Raw genomic sequence first — 12,288 nt, forward strand, 5'->3', positions numbered from 1 at the left:
TAACTCGAAGGATTATATGATCTTTTTTGTATGCGATTGTATTCATGAGAAAGCTAATTGACAATGGTAGGAGTCTTTCAGCAGCTGAATACTGGGTGGGTTCGGGAACCTAGGATAGCCTAGGATATGCTTTAGTGGTTTAGTGATGTGGTTTTATGAGTTTGGGTGTTTTGGCTTGAGGAAGTGACTTAGAGGATTTAGGAGGATTGCTGAGGAAAGTATGGATATGTGTGGAAGGTAGTATTGGGCCCGTACTACTGAAAGCACAGGATCCATACTCAAATCTGTCAGAGCCCTGGAGAATCTAAGAAACTTAGAGGGGAGATTCTTGAGTATGTTTTGATCGTTGGTTTGTGGTATTTCAGTTTGGAGATGAGCTCTCAGGGAGGCGGTTCTGGTTTTGGTTCGGGTTCTGGATCAGGTGCGGATGCTGAGCCGATTAGCGAGCGGTTGCTGGAGTTCATCTCATCGAAGATTTCTCGCTGTGTTTCGGAGATAGTGGATGAGCGCTTGGCCGCGTTCCGTACGGAGATTATGGTTGTTATTGGAGCTTGCACCCTTTCATTCAGGGAGTTTCGTGATTGTGGAGCTCCTTCATTCCATGGGGAGAGGGACCCCATTGTCACTAGGAGGTGGTTAGCGGAAATGTCTAATTCTTTCAGGATGGGTTTCTGTCCCGAGGAGGCGAATGTCAGATACACTTTCTGCCTATTCAAGGACCGGGCATGTCATTGGTGGGAAGAGGTTGATAGTCATTTAGGCGATGATTTTGTTGATGCTATGTCATGGGATGACTTCTCGACCAGGTTCCGAGCTGAGTTTGCACCAATGATTGAGGTGCAGCAGTTGGCGCGAGAGTTTCTGGATCTCCGCCAGACGACTGAGACTGTGGCAAAGATCATTGCCAAGTTCCGAGAGAGGGAGTTTTTGATACCGCAGTATGCAGCGGATGTGGAGATGAAGAAAGTGAGGTATCATGATATGTTGCGGGATGATATCAGGGAGTTTGTGAGTATTTTCGGGTGCGAGACCCTGAATGATATGATTTCTAGAGCCCAAGAACGGGAGATTGATCTGGAGAACATTTGGAAGAGGGGGTCAGATAAGTTGCATGCATTGGAGGGTCCCGGGAAGAGACCCAAGACTTCTGATCAACTTTCGAGAGGCCAGCAGGGTCGGGTTCAGTTCAGCACGTGTGGGAAACTACACGATGGAGTTTGTCGTTCCGGTTGGTTGGGCTACTACAAGTGTGGTAGGGTTGGTCACATTAGCAGGGAATGTCCTCAGGGGGCAAGCCCATTATGTTTTCTCTGTGACCAAGTGGGCCACAAGAAGTCCGACTGTCCGAGGTTGAGGGGAGGAGCAGTGAGTGCGCCTGCTCCAGCTACTTTGAGGATCACCAATGGACGAGAGGGTAGGGCAGGAGCCCCAGCGGAGAGGAGTCGGACTTTTGCAGTGACATACAGGGGAGATCAGGATTTCAGCAGGCAATGTTGCGGGTATGTATCTTTTGCTCCTTTCGGTTCTATCTGTATTTTGTGGTTGTGATCTTGCATCAGTTTGGGTAAGTGTATCTCTGGTATATTTCTTTGATTATGTCTGGGTTATATCTTCAGTAATGTGATATTCCATTTGCATGTCGTGAATTATTAGTGGTTAGTGATATGTTGTTTTCCTTTTTGCGAGTTTGAATTGTTCAGTGTTATTTTGGTTTATGGTCAAGATCAGTTCATGGGTATCATATGGAAGGTCCGCAGTCAGGGTTCAGCGGGGTGGTTATCCAGCATCGTAGGGGTTCGGTAAGTTCAGTCTTTGTGCTTGGATTGGCTTTTGGAAGCACCAAGGGACGTGGTCTATGGCTGAGATTTGGTCAGAGCATTGGTTATTTGGAATTCAAGATTTGAGTGTGGTATCATTTCAAGGCATCTGGGGTTATCAGTTTCGTTGAGATTCGAGAAGTGTTCATCTATCCTTTAAAGGTTGTGCGGTCTTTTGGGCTTTGGCTAGTGATGGAGCATTTTCATTGGTAAGCGCCGACGTATTTGGTTTATGGATTGTAGGAAGACCCGGGGGTTAGCCCTTGGCATTATGTATGAAAGACCAAGAGGCGGCTCTTGGCACACTGTATGCTAATTAGTTAAGTAGAGTAGATTGTATGCTAGTTGTCTTTGTGATGCTTGCATGGAAGACCCGGAGGTGTCTCCTAGCACATGGCTGTAAGACCGAGGATTGTGGCCCCTGGCTTGGCAAGGAAGACCACGAGGCGGCTCGTGGCATAATGGCAAGACTATGTGCAGAACATAGCACCTTTATTGATTATGATATATGAATGATATGTATGGCTCGTGGTTATGTATGACTTATATGGATCGTTGGATATGTATTGTATGTGGTATTTGGGGAACTCACTAAGCATTGTGCTTACGGTTTTCAATTTTTGTTTCAGGTACTCCAGTTTTCAAATGAAAGAGCTTGGGACGATCGCAGCGCATACACCCGTGTTTTCCGTAATAAGTGATCTTTGAGATTGGACTCTGATAAATGTTTTATTTGAAATGCTTTTCAATGTTTTGAACGAAATTACAATGGTGTTTTAAATATATTAAGAATAAAATTTTTACTTTGGATTTTTGGGTCGTTACACATTTGTGCGTGCTCTAAAATTAGTGTCCAACAAAAAAATTTACAAACACGGAGGGTACTTACCTTAAATGTGTGTCATTGTCGCTTTATAATTTTTAACTCAAACTCGCATTTTTAAAGGGGGAAAAAGAAATCCTCTAAAATTCTAAAATTTTGAAGTACCCCGCTTCTCGCTTCTGCACTCTCTCCTCTAGATCTCCCTTACCCTTTCCTTCTTCCTTGCTGCATATTTGTGACCTTTGTCGAAGCTATCTTCTCCTCCCACGTCGCCACCAACAACCCACACCCTCATTCATTACCCTTAAAACCAGACTAATCGTAAAGTTAATTTTTTTCAAAAAGTTCACAATTAACCCCTTCAACAAACATTGTCTGAGTATATAAGGTACGTGATATATGTGGATATACATGTAAATATTGCATCTACGGGTGTCTACTGTATCAGACATCTTAGATGTGCAAGAAAATGTCGGTGGTACGGTGGTTGCTGGTGGCGCTACTAGTGGCTTTTAACATTGAAGAAGTTCAATCGGATGCCTCAGATCGCAAATACTAATCTGGTGATGAAGTCCCAATTTACGCCAACAATGTCGGTCCTTTCCATAACCCTAGGTAGGCATTATCCTCTATATGTAGATTGGATCTTTTTCGGTCTGTCTTATGCGTTTTCTTCTTCACATTATGTTTCTTGCTACTGCTTGCATCAACTTAGTGGATCTATTTTGATAATTAGGGTCTTTGTGTTTGTAATTTGCTGGATCTCAGTTTCAATTATGATAATCAGGGTTTTATTTACTTAGTTCCAAGTTTTATCGGCTGAACTTTATATTGGTCGATGATCGTTCAGCTAATTCGTGTTTGCATTGTACGAAAATGCACAAAGTTCTGAGCAGCTTATAATACACAAATTAAGGGGAGTAAAAGAGTTGGGTAGTAAATTCGAGATACGTTTCATGTTAGCCGAACTGAAATGAGAGATAGAACTGCTCTATTCGTAAGGGAAATTTCAGAAATCTGTATGCAGAAAACTAGAAATGGTCCTTGATGAACTTTCTCATGTTATTGAGTGTCTACAAGGAAAAATTGACATGACATACAGAAAGAATAGGTCCTAGAACTCTTAGTTAGAGAATGTGTAGGGTTAGGATTACTAATCTGTGTGTATTCTATGAAATGCATTTGATTTCTTCAAATTTTACGAACCTTCAACTTATTCAGCAAATTCAAGTTATATGCATGCTTCTTAAAACCTCATTTCCTCACTTTTCCAGTGAAACATACCGCTTTTTTGATCTACCCTTCTGGTTACCAGGTGCGTGTGCTTGTTTCTTATTGTATCATTCTTTAGTTTTTTTCTTCTCTGACTTACTGTTCTTAACTATCCACATATGAGAAAGGAATACCTTTTTTGAATGTTGTCCAAAATATTGAGTATTGAGTATTGATTTTTTTTCTTTCTTATATTATAATGACATGTATTATTGTTGCACTTGAAAAGATTGCAACTGTTGTTGGTGCTTTTTTTGATGATGGATATGGTTCATATTAGTGGACTTGTTGTTGCTTCTGTGGTTGGGAATCCTTTTGATTATTGTGACATTGTCGGTATTAATTTATAAATCCTCACTTTTAATGTCCACATACTCATAGAAAGTTGTATGCAGGTATGATATGTAGCTTTTTGGGACGAAACTACCCTTAAAGCACAGGAAGCTCATTGACATGTATTTAATGAAGCTCATTGACATGTATTTAATTAGAATTCCCTTTGGAGATCAAAGATTGAATGGAAAAATCTGAAAGGTAAACAAGTTGTTTCTTATTTACTTAATGGAAATGTACCCTATTTAATTGATTATAGTAGGCAATAATCAATCTACAAGACACTTATCACATTTTATATCAAGTAAACTTCCAATACTTTCCATATATATTATAATAGAATGTGTTTTTAAGAATTGTTAGTCGAATAGAAAACTAAATAACTTGAAAAAAAAAAGATAGCCAATTACCCATCTAACACTTTAAATTAAATAGAAAAATGTAACTAACTTAAAGTTCCAACTAAGTATTTAATATTTTTAAACTCATACACACACAAGTTTATCTATTGTTTTTGTTGTTGGAGTAATTCCGAACCGGGGACAAAAAATTATACAAGGGCATTTTGGGAAAACTGTCATATTTTAAGTTTTTGTTCTCTCTCTCTATGAACACACCTGAATACATGCTTTAAAGTACTTTGTTCTTGATTTCTTTAAGCTTTAAACTTCTTAGGATTCATCTTTTCTGAAATCAACCCCTCTTTATTGTTATGCTTTTTCTTGCATGATTTTTTCATTTTTCACTTAGAAAGCAATTTTAAAAGAACCGAAGTGCTCAAAGGTATGGTTCTACATCTACCAATATCTCCACTCATATTATTTTGCTTAAGATTCCTTTATTATTTCCATTAATAGAAAATCTTTATGCTAAATCTTCTGTTTATTTCACTTTAATCTACAAGGAAATTTTGCCTTTAGATTTCCAATAACATCTTGCATGTCTACTTAGACAATTTGGGCCATTTCAGATCACATTGGTGTAAAAAAGGTAATCAAATTAAAAATTTCTTAATAGAGCTATTACCTCAAACAGTAACCACTACTGTTGTTGCCAAATGATACGCTTTCCTTTGTGCTATTTTAATGGAAGTCCCACCTCCAAGGATGCTATTACCAGAAGTTGAACTCCATCATAAATTATTCCAGGAGTTACTGGATAGAATGCGCCATCCTAGTGGCTATTTGAGTTGTTTTTACTATTTTACCCTTGAATACATAATGGGTGTTTAACACATTGCTTTGTATGTATGTCAAAACAAGTGAGAGAAGCAATTGTTATTTCCCATTCTATGTTGTGCTCAAATAATTCATTAACCATGTTATATTTATATATTGTTTGCCTTTGTATCTGTTCTGCCATTATGGTTAGTTAAAAAGAGGTGTTGAGATGTCAAGAAAGATTCGCTTATTTAAATATCAGATACACAAGGAAGGTTTACTATATTATGTTCGTCCTAGGTTGCAAAGAGGAAATAAGGAAATGGTTTCTTTAGATAATACAGTTATTGTATGAAATAGATTTTTTGTATAAAACACAAAGTATATTAGATGAATGAATGTTGGTACATTTAATGTATGAAATAGATTTTTTTGTTATATAATGTATTTTATGTTGTGTTATGAGATATTAATTGTCATTTAATTTGAAAATTAGTAAATCTAAAAAAAAAATTATAATATATTTTTTTAAAACATTTAAAATTATGACACGTAATGCGTGCCGTAAATGCACGTCATAAGGTTACGACAAGCAAATGTGTGTTGTCTTCCTTTATGACAGAGGCTTCCTTGATATGCATTGCATGTCATCTATGTGCGTCTTAATGCGTGTTGTAAGGTTACAACACGCAAATGCATGTCATCTTTCTTTACGACAAGGCCTTCCTTGATATGCATTTGTGTGTTTTCTGTGGGTTTTATGACACGCAGTGTGTGTCATTAAAGGATATTTTTGTAGTAGTGTTATTTTCTAAGGATAAGTAAAACAAATTATAATGAAAATGGAAATTGAATGATATCTATAACCTTATCCACTAAAATCTACTGCTATAAGACCTTTGAAAAGATTAGCTGTGAGGATGATTAATCTTATCAAATTTGTAGTTTGGGATTAGTTCTCATAAACGAAATGAAAGATCATGCCTTTGATAAAGCTCTTCCTGAGGTTACTCCAAACATTGCATTCTAAACTATTAGAAAGAGCGGGTATCAAGTGTACGTTGTAAATGGATATATTAAAGTAAAATGCAATTTCCTTGAGTTAGGAGTTGAGTAGGGTTAGTCGACTAGCTGACATGTACATATAATCGGTTCATTTTGATTTTGATATGAACAACTTGGAATGTCCATGAAGGAATTGTGTAGCATTGTAACATCAAAAAATCACAACAAATTTAAACTTTTTAAAACAACCCATGGTCATAAAATGTTTGCAAAATCATTGTTCCCAAATTGTTTATCAATATCAGAGTATCCCAAAATCATAAGGCCATAACAGAGGATGTGTACTGTCTCTCCTTCGCCTTCCCGCGATCATCAGAAGCACCCGAAACAATAATCTGAAACAGTAAGCCAAAGCTTAGTGAGTCCCCCAAAGTACCAACACACAAAACACATATCATAAATGAACAAGCATGTTGGGTCCAATCAGTCATCAGACTAGAATACCCACGGGTCCATAGCCATCGGGCTGGATTACCACCTCAAGGCCCAATCGGTCTTCGGACTTGAATGCCAACATACAGCAGGTCCACTCAGCCATCGGGTTGGAATACCAATATACAGCGGGTCCACACAGTCATCGGATTGGAATACCCTCGGGTCTATTCAGCCATCGGACTGGAATACCGCTAGGTTATTGACTCACACACAAAGCAGTAAAGTCTCAACCCAACACAATATGTCGACATATAACAGATAACAAACATAATCAACAGACAGATAATTATGTAGTCAAAAATCACAGGTAGTCCTACAGATCTACCAGTGTACGTATGTCAACAACTAGCATATAATCATATAGATCTATCCTATACTCAGCATATCAATGTATAACAAGATATCAATCCAATGGGTCGGCCGTGATGCCTTCGACTCGTAAGTACAGTGAGAAAAACTCAACTTATAACCTGACGAAAAACGTATCAACACTTTGATCCCAAATATCGGCTCCATCCAAGTCCTAAATGTCCAATCATTACCTATTAATAAAATAATCACAATTTCCTAAATTACCCTTGGTCAAAATTGGCCAAAACTAACAAGTCAACTGAGTCAACCTAGCCAAGTCAACCAAGCAGATTCAACTCAGCCGTGTCGACACAGAACGCATACGCGGAGCATACTCCAGAGGTACGCGGGTCATACTCTAGCTTGACCGTGATTGGGGTGGTTGACTGAGTACGCTCGGCGTACACATAGGTACGTACGACGTACTCACAGAACTCCTCTTTTCACATTAAGAGCTTAATACTTTGACTTAATGTGTCTAATTGCAGATCCAAGGCCAAAATATCATTAAGAGTCATAAAGTTTCCAACTTTATGACTTTGCATGTCCAATAAGTGCTTAACTCAACATCTTAATGCATTAACACCTTCTAAAGAATGCATGGAGCAAAACCAACCATCAAGGCCACATTTTTATGACTCAAGACCCTTCCTAAGGTCTGAAAGGACGACTTAATGGGTCAAGAACATGCCATGCTCAAGAATCACCATTTTGGGACAAAAGTGACTTAAAAGAGTGAAATGTCTAGATCTACAAGATGGAGTGATCAAGATGTAAACTTTATACCTCTTAGAGGTTGCAAACAAGAAGGGAATCTCATATCCAAAGTGCTTTGAAGTTCCAAGTTCCAAGTTCTTCTCACAACCTTCTTCTTCTTCAAGAATACCTCCAAAACATTCCAATGGCTCAAAAATGTACTCTTCTCACTTAGGGTTTCTTGAAGACGTATTTCACAGAAGGAGGCTGATGAAGTAATGAGAAATGAGGCTATAATGGGGTTTAAATATGAACCAAACCCTAAGAATTAGGGTTTGCATAATCCTCATCTACACCCTACATACGAGGTGTACGCCCAACGTACTAGGGCACGCCCTAGTATACCTTGCGTACACAGCATACGCTCAGCGTACTAAGCTTGGGCTAAAATTACCATGTTGCCACTATGGGCCATTTTGCCATTCATTTTCAATCCCAAGGGCAAAGATGCAATATTATACAAATATAGGGTCAAAATTAGAAGCTCCTCATCATTGGGATGTTACAATTCTACCCCACTTGAACTAGACTTCGTCCTTGAAGTCAGCTATGAAAAATAACTCAGGATAATGCTCCCGTATCTCAGCCTCCGGCTCCCAGGTCCACTCGGAGCCTCTCCGATGCCGCCACTGAACCTTTACCCAAGGTATCTCCTTGTTGCCCAGGAGCTTTATCTTTCTCTCCAATACAACCACCAACCTCTCATTATAATTCAGGCACTCATCGACCCGAATGTCATCCAAAGGGACCACTGCCTCACCGTCCAACCCATACTTCCACAATTGGGAGACATGGAAAGTGTTGTGGATCCGACTGAGATTACTCGGCAAATCCAACTGATAGGCCACCCTTCCTATCCTGGAAATAACACGGAATGGTCCAATATATCAGGGACCCAATCCCCTTCTTCTTGAAGCATATCACACCCTTCCAGGATGAGACATTCAGTAGTACCAAATCATCGGACATACAGAGGCTTAAAAGTCGGTGTACCAAGGCAATCATTCACCAAGAGGCCTTCGATGCACAACCAATACATCAACCAACAACTTTTCTGACCATGTGATCCAACTAGCTGCTCCCTGAGTCTCCTGACTCTCAACAATGCACTAACATCCAACAAATTATATACGAAAATAAACAAACATGATCAATTGTCCCACAACCTATGCCTGGAAACTCATGACCAGCACCACGGGGACCTAAAGATATTGAACCTCATTCCACCGCCTTGCAGGCATCCAATCAACGACCATATCAATGCCAACCAAGCGCAACAATTCCATACCATTTTACCATACATCATTCCTTTCACAGTACAACCTGCTACCAATGCAAAGTCCGACGAAAACATGGTCGCACACGACCCGAGAATGGGATAAACGGTCGCACCCTTGTTCCAATTGAAATGCTATAACCCAAAATAAGAACCATGCATATAATTCGAGCCAGGTGCTCCATTGTTATCTTGTCCAACCCACATACACCCTTCACGACAGTATCTAATGAACTTACCACAACACACACACTTAGGGAACCCATAACCTTACCCAAAAGCAGTGAAGTACCCGAGTTCTAAGGAAATGACGAACCTCAATCATTAACAGAAAACATCCTCATGAACGATCGAAACAATATCCCATACCATGATTGATACCGAACAGACCCCATCAATACGTAACTATCTCGATAAAACTTTTAGGGTTATCCAAAAATACTACTAAGACTCTAGTCGGATCCACCCAAATACCAACCCTGCCATCACGACATGCCAAAAATTAGATTCCATGCAAATTTAATGTCTCATCTAGAAAACTGGGTAGCACTGTCCCAAATTCTAGATTCTCAATAACCAAGTACATCTTCCAAACTCGATCCAAACTTGACCATAGGTTGATGAATCCGTTGAACGTCAACTGATGCAGCTCAAAACCTCTGAAGGATCTTTTCCTTGATGATGTATGAAATGACCAATGGTCGTTAAATCATTGACACCTAACCCAGTGAACCAAACCCACGCGGGACTGAACATACCCATATCTGAAACTGATTTACGAATCGACAACTACCCAATCTAGACTGTAAATAGAAGTCCATACAACGAGCTGACAAATCCTTCGCTAATCGACACTCAACAAGAGCGATCCTAGCGCCTCCTAGGCTATTCATTGGCATCCCAAAAGGAGCCAATCGTTACAATGAGCTCCCTGGCCAATTACTCCCTACTGAACGACAACTCGTGTATCTTTTGAACACATTCATCCGATAGCCACTTGCTCTGCAACCCTGACTTGACCAAGTCTTGAACCGAATTGCAGTCTTCTCCACGCCCTCCTTTCTAACCCTCACTTGATAATACCCCGGCCTCAGATCGACCTTGGAGAACCAAGATGCTCGATACATCTGATCAAAGAGGTCGTCAATGAACATCAACTTGTTCAACTCCCGATAATCAATGAACATCTTGTGTGAACGATCCTTCTTCTTGACGAATAATATTGATGCTTCTCATGGCGAATTGCTCGGTCTGATGAACTTCTTGCCTAACAGATCCTGAAACTGAGACGGCAACTCTTGCATCTCAAGCAATGCCAAGCGGCACGGTGCCTTGGCAATCGGAGACGTACCTAGCACTAGGACAATCCTGGACTAAACCTACCTCTCGAGAGGAAAACCGGGTAACTCCTCAGGAAACGCATCCACAACTGGCACATCCGAAACTGATGTCTACTCCCCAACCCGTGCATCAAGCATATATACAAGATACCATGTACAACCATGCTGAATGTACTGTCGACCCCTGGCTTCCGAACAAAACTCTGAACCAACCCTGGCACCCTCTCCATAGATAACTAATTCTCCCCCACTTGGGGTTCGAACTACTACTCGCCGGCCCTCCTAATCGATTATGGCACCAAACCTGCTCAGTCAATCCATCTCCCCTATCACACATACATCCATTATGGGAATAGGGATCAGATCAATCAGATAAGGCATCCCAAAGATGTGACATCCCCATTTTCACGGCCAGAAAAGACCGATTTTGTTTATGCTTGTTTGAAAATCAGAGTAACATTTTAATAAAAGTGTTGCGGAATTTGTCCCAAAACAAAATATGATAAAGATTTATCAAAAGCATTTCCAAAGAAATGTATTTCATTAAAAGACTCGGGATGTCATGTTCGATACAGATCAAAAGCATAAACAGTACAACATAAGCCTTACTACATTATTTCGTATTTACAGGCCTATAATCCTTTATCTCTCATCCAAAAATATATGCTCATGCGCCACTACCTGTAATACAAGAAACTGAGTGGGTCAGGCTTGGGAGCCTGGTGAGCACATATGGTTTTCAACCCATAATAAATAAGTTTATTAACTTTATCAAACCAAACAAACCCGATTACCCGTTCCCGTTATCCTCACTTTACGTCCCTAAAACATCTAACTCAAGGTACCTAGTCTAAGGACTTTCATTGGGGTGACAACACATGCTTCGGGGATTCCTCAGCAATTCATGTCAAATAAGGCAACCATGTGGGGGATGGAGTACTGCTGGTAAACACACAGTTCAAATAAACACCTACAGGTTGTGAGCCTGCTACCGTTCCACTAGACTGTCTAAAATAGTCCGTGGTCGTCATCTATACTCCGCTAGATGACTGGATCATCAATAACATCTATAACGAGGCCTCTCATTATTTTATTTTGTCACACAGCAACTATTACATCTATCCATGTTTTACCCAACACATTTTGTAGATATAAAATACATATACAGTTTAAATCATTTAAAACATGTATAAAATCGTTCATCCAGCATAGATGGCAAGTATACAAATAATATGCACACGTAGCACGTAATTTATATAAAATACTTCATATCTATGTGTAAGATGAAAGTAACTATGCACTCACCTGAAAGGTGGTGACTCTGTACTCGAACAACGCTTCGTTATCTCAAAATAATTTTCCCTCGACAAAACCTAGTATCAATACCACTAGGGTTTAGTCTAACGTTAACCGCGTCTAATTAATAGTCTAGCTATTATTATTATTATATAAGCGTTAAACAACACTCTATATAACTGATAATAATAGCCCAAATAATTATTTTAAGGTCCTAATAATGTTACTATAATTAATTAGAAGCTATATTAAAAATTGCGTAGGCGTAGCTTACTTACAGCGGGTTTTCTTAAAAACCGGGCTTTGCTCGGAGCAGCGTTTCCGAACCGAAAGACCATTTTTCTCGGGACTCCAGGAGCCTCGG

The 12,288-nt window shown here is 39.6% G+C and overlaps 1 long non-coding RNA gene across 1 annotated transcript; it reads left to right on the forward strand.

Annotated features, from left to right (window-relative positions):
* The first annotated feature begins 2,799 nt into the window (after nt 1-2,799).
* LOC145125471 (uncharacterized) lies at nt 2,800-5,710 on the forward strand. Its single transcript, XR_013716009.1, has 3 exons — nt 2,800-3,255; nt 3,915-3,955; nt 4,308-5,710. It is a non-coding gene; the product is annotated as an uncharacterized LOC145125471 (long non-coding RNA).
* The last annotated feature ends 6,578 nt before the right edge of the window (nt 5,711-12,288 follow it).

This window comes from Lactuca virosa, chromosome 7 (assembly GCF_052849685.1).
Source record: "Lactuca virosa cultivar CGN04683 chromosome 7, Lactuca_virosa_CGN04683_v6, whole genome shotgun sequence".
NCBI lineage: Eukaryota > Viridiplantae > Streptophyta > Magnoliopsida > Asterales > Asteraceae > Lactuca > Lactuca virosa.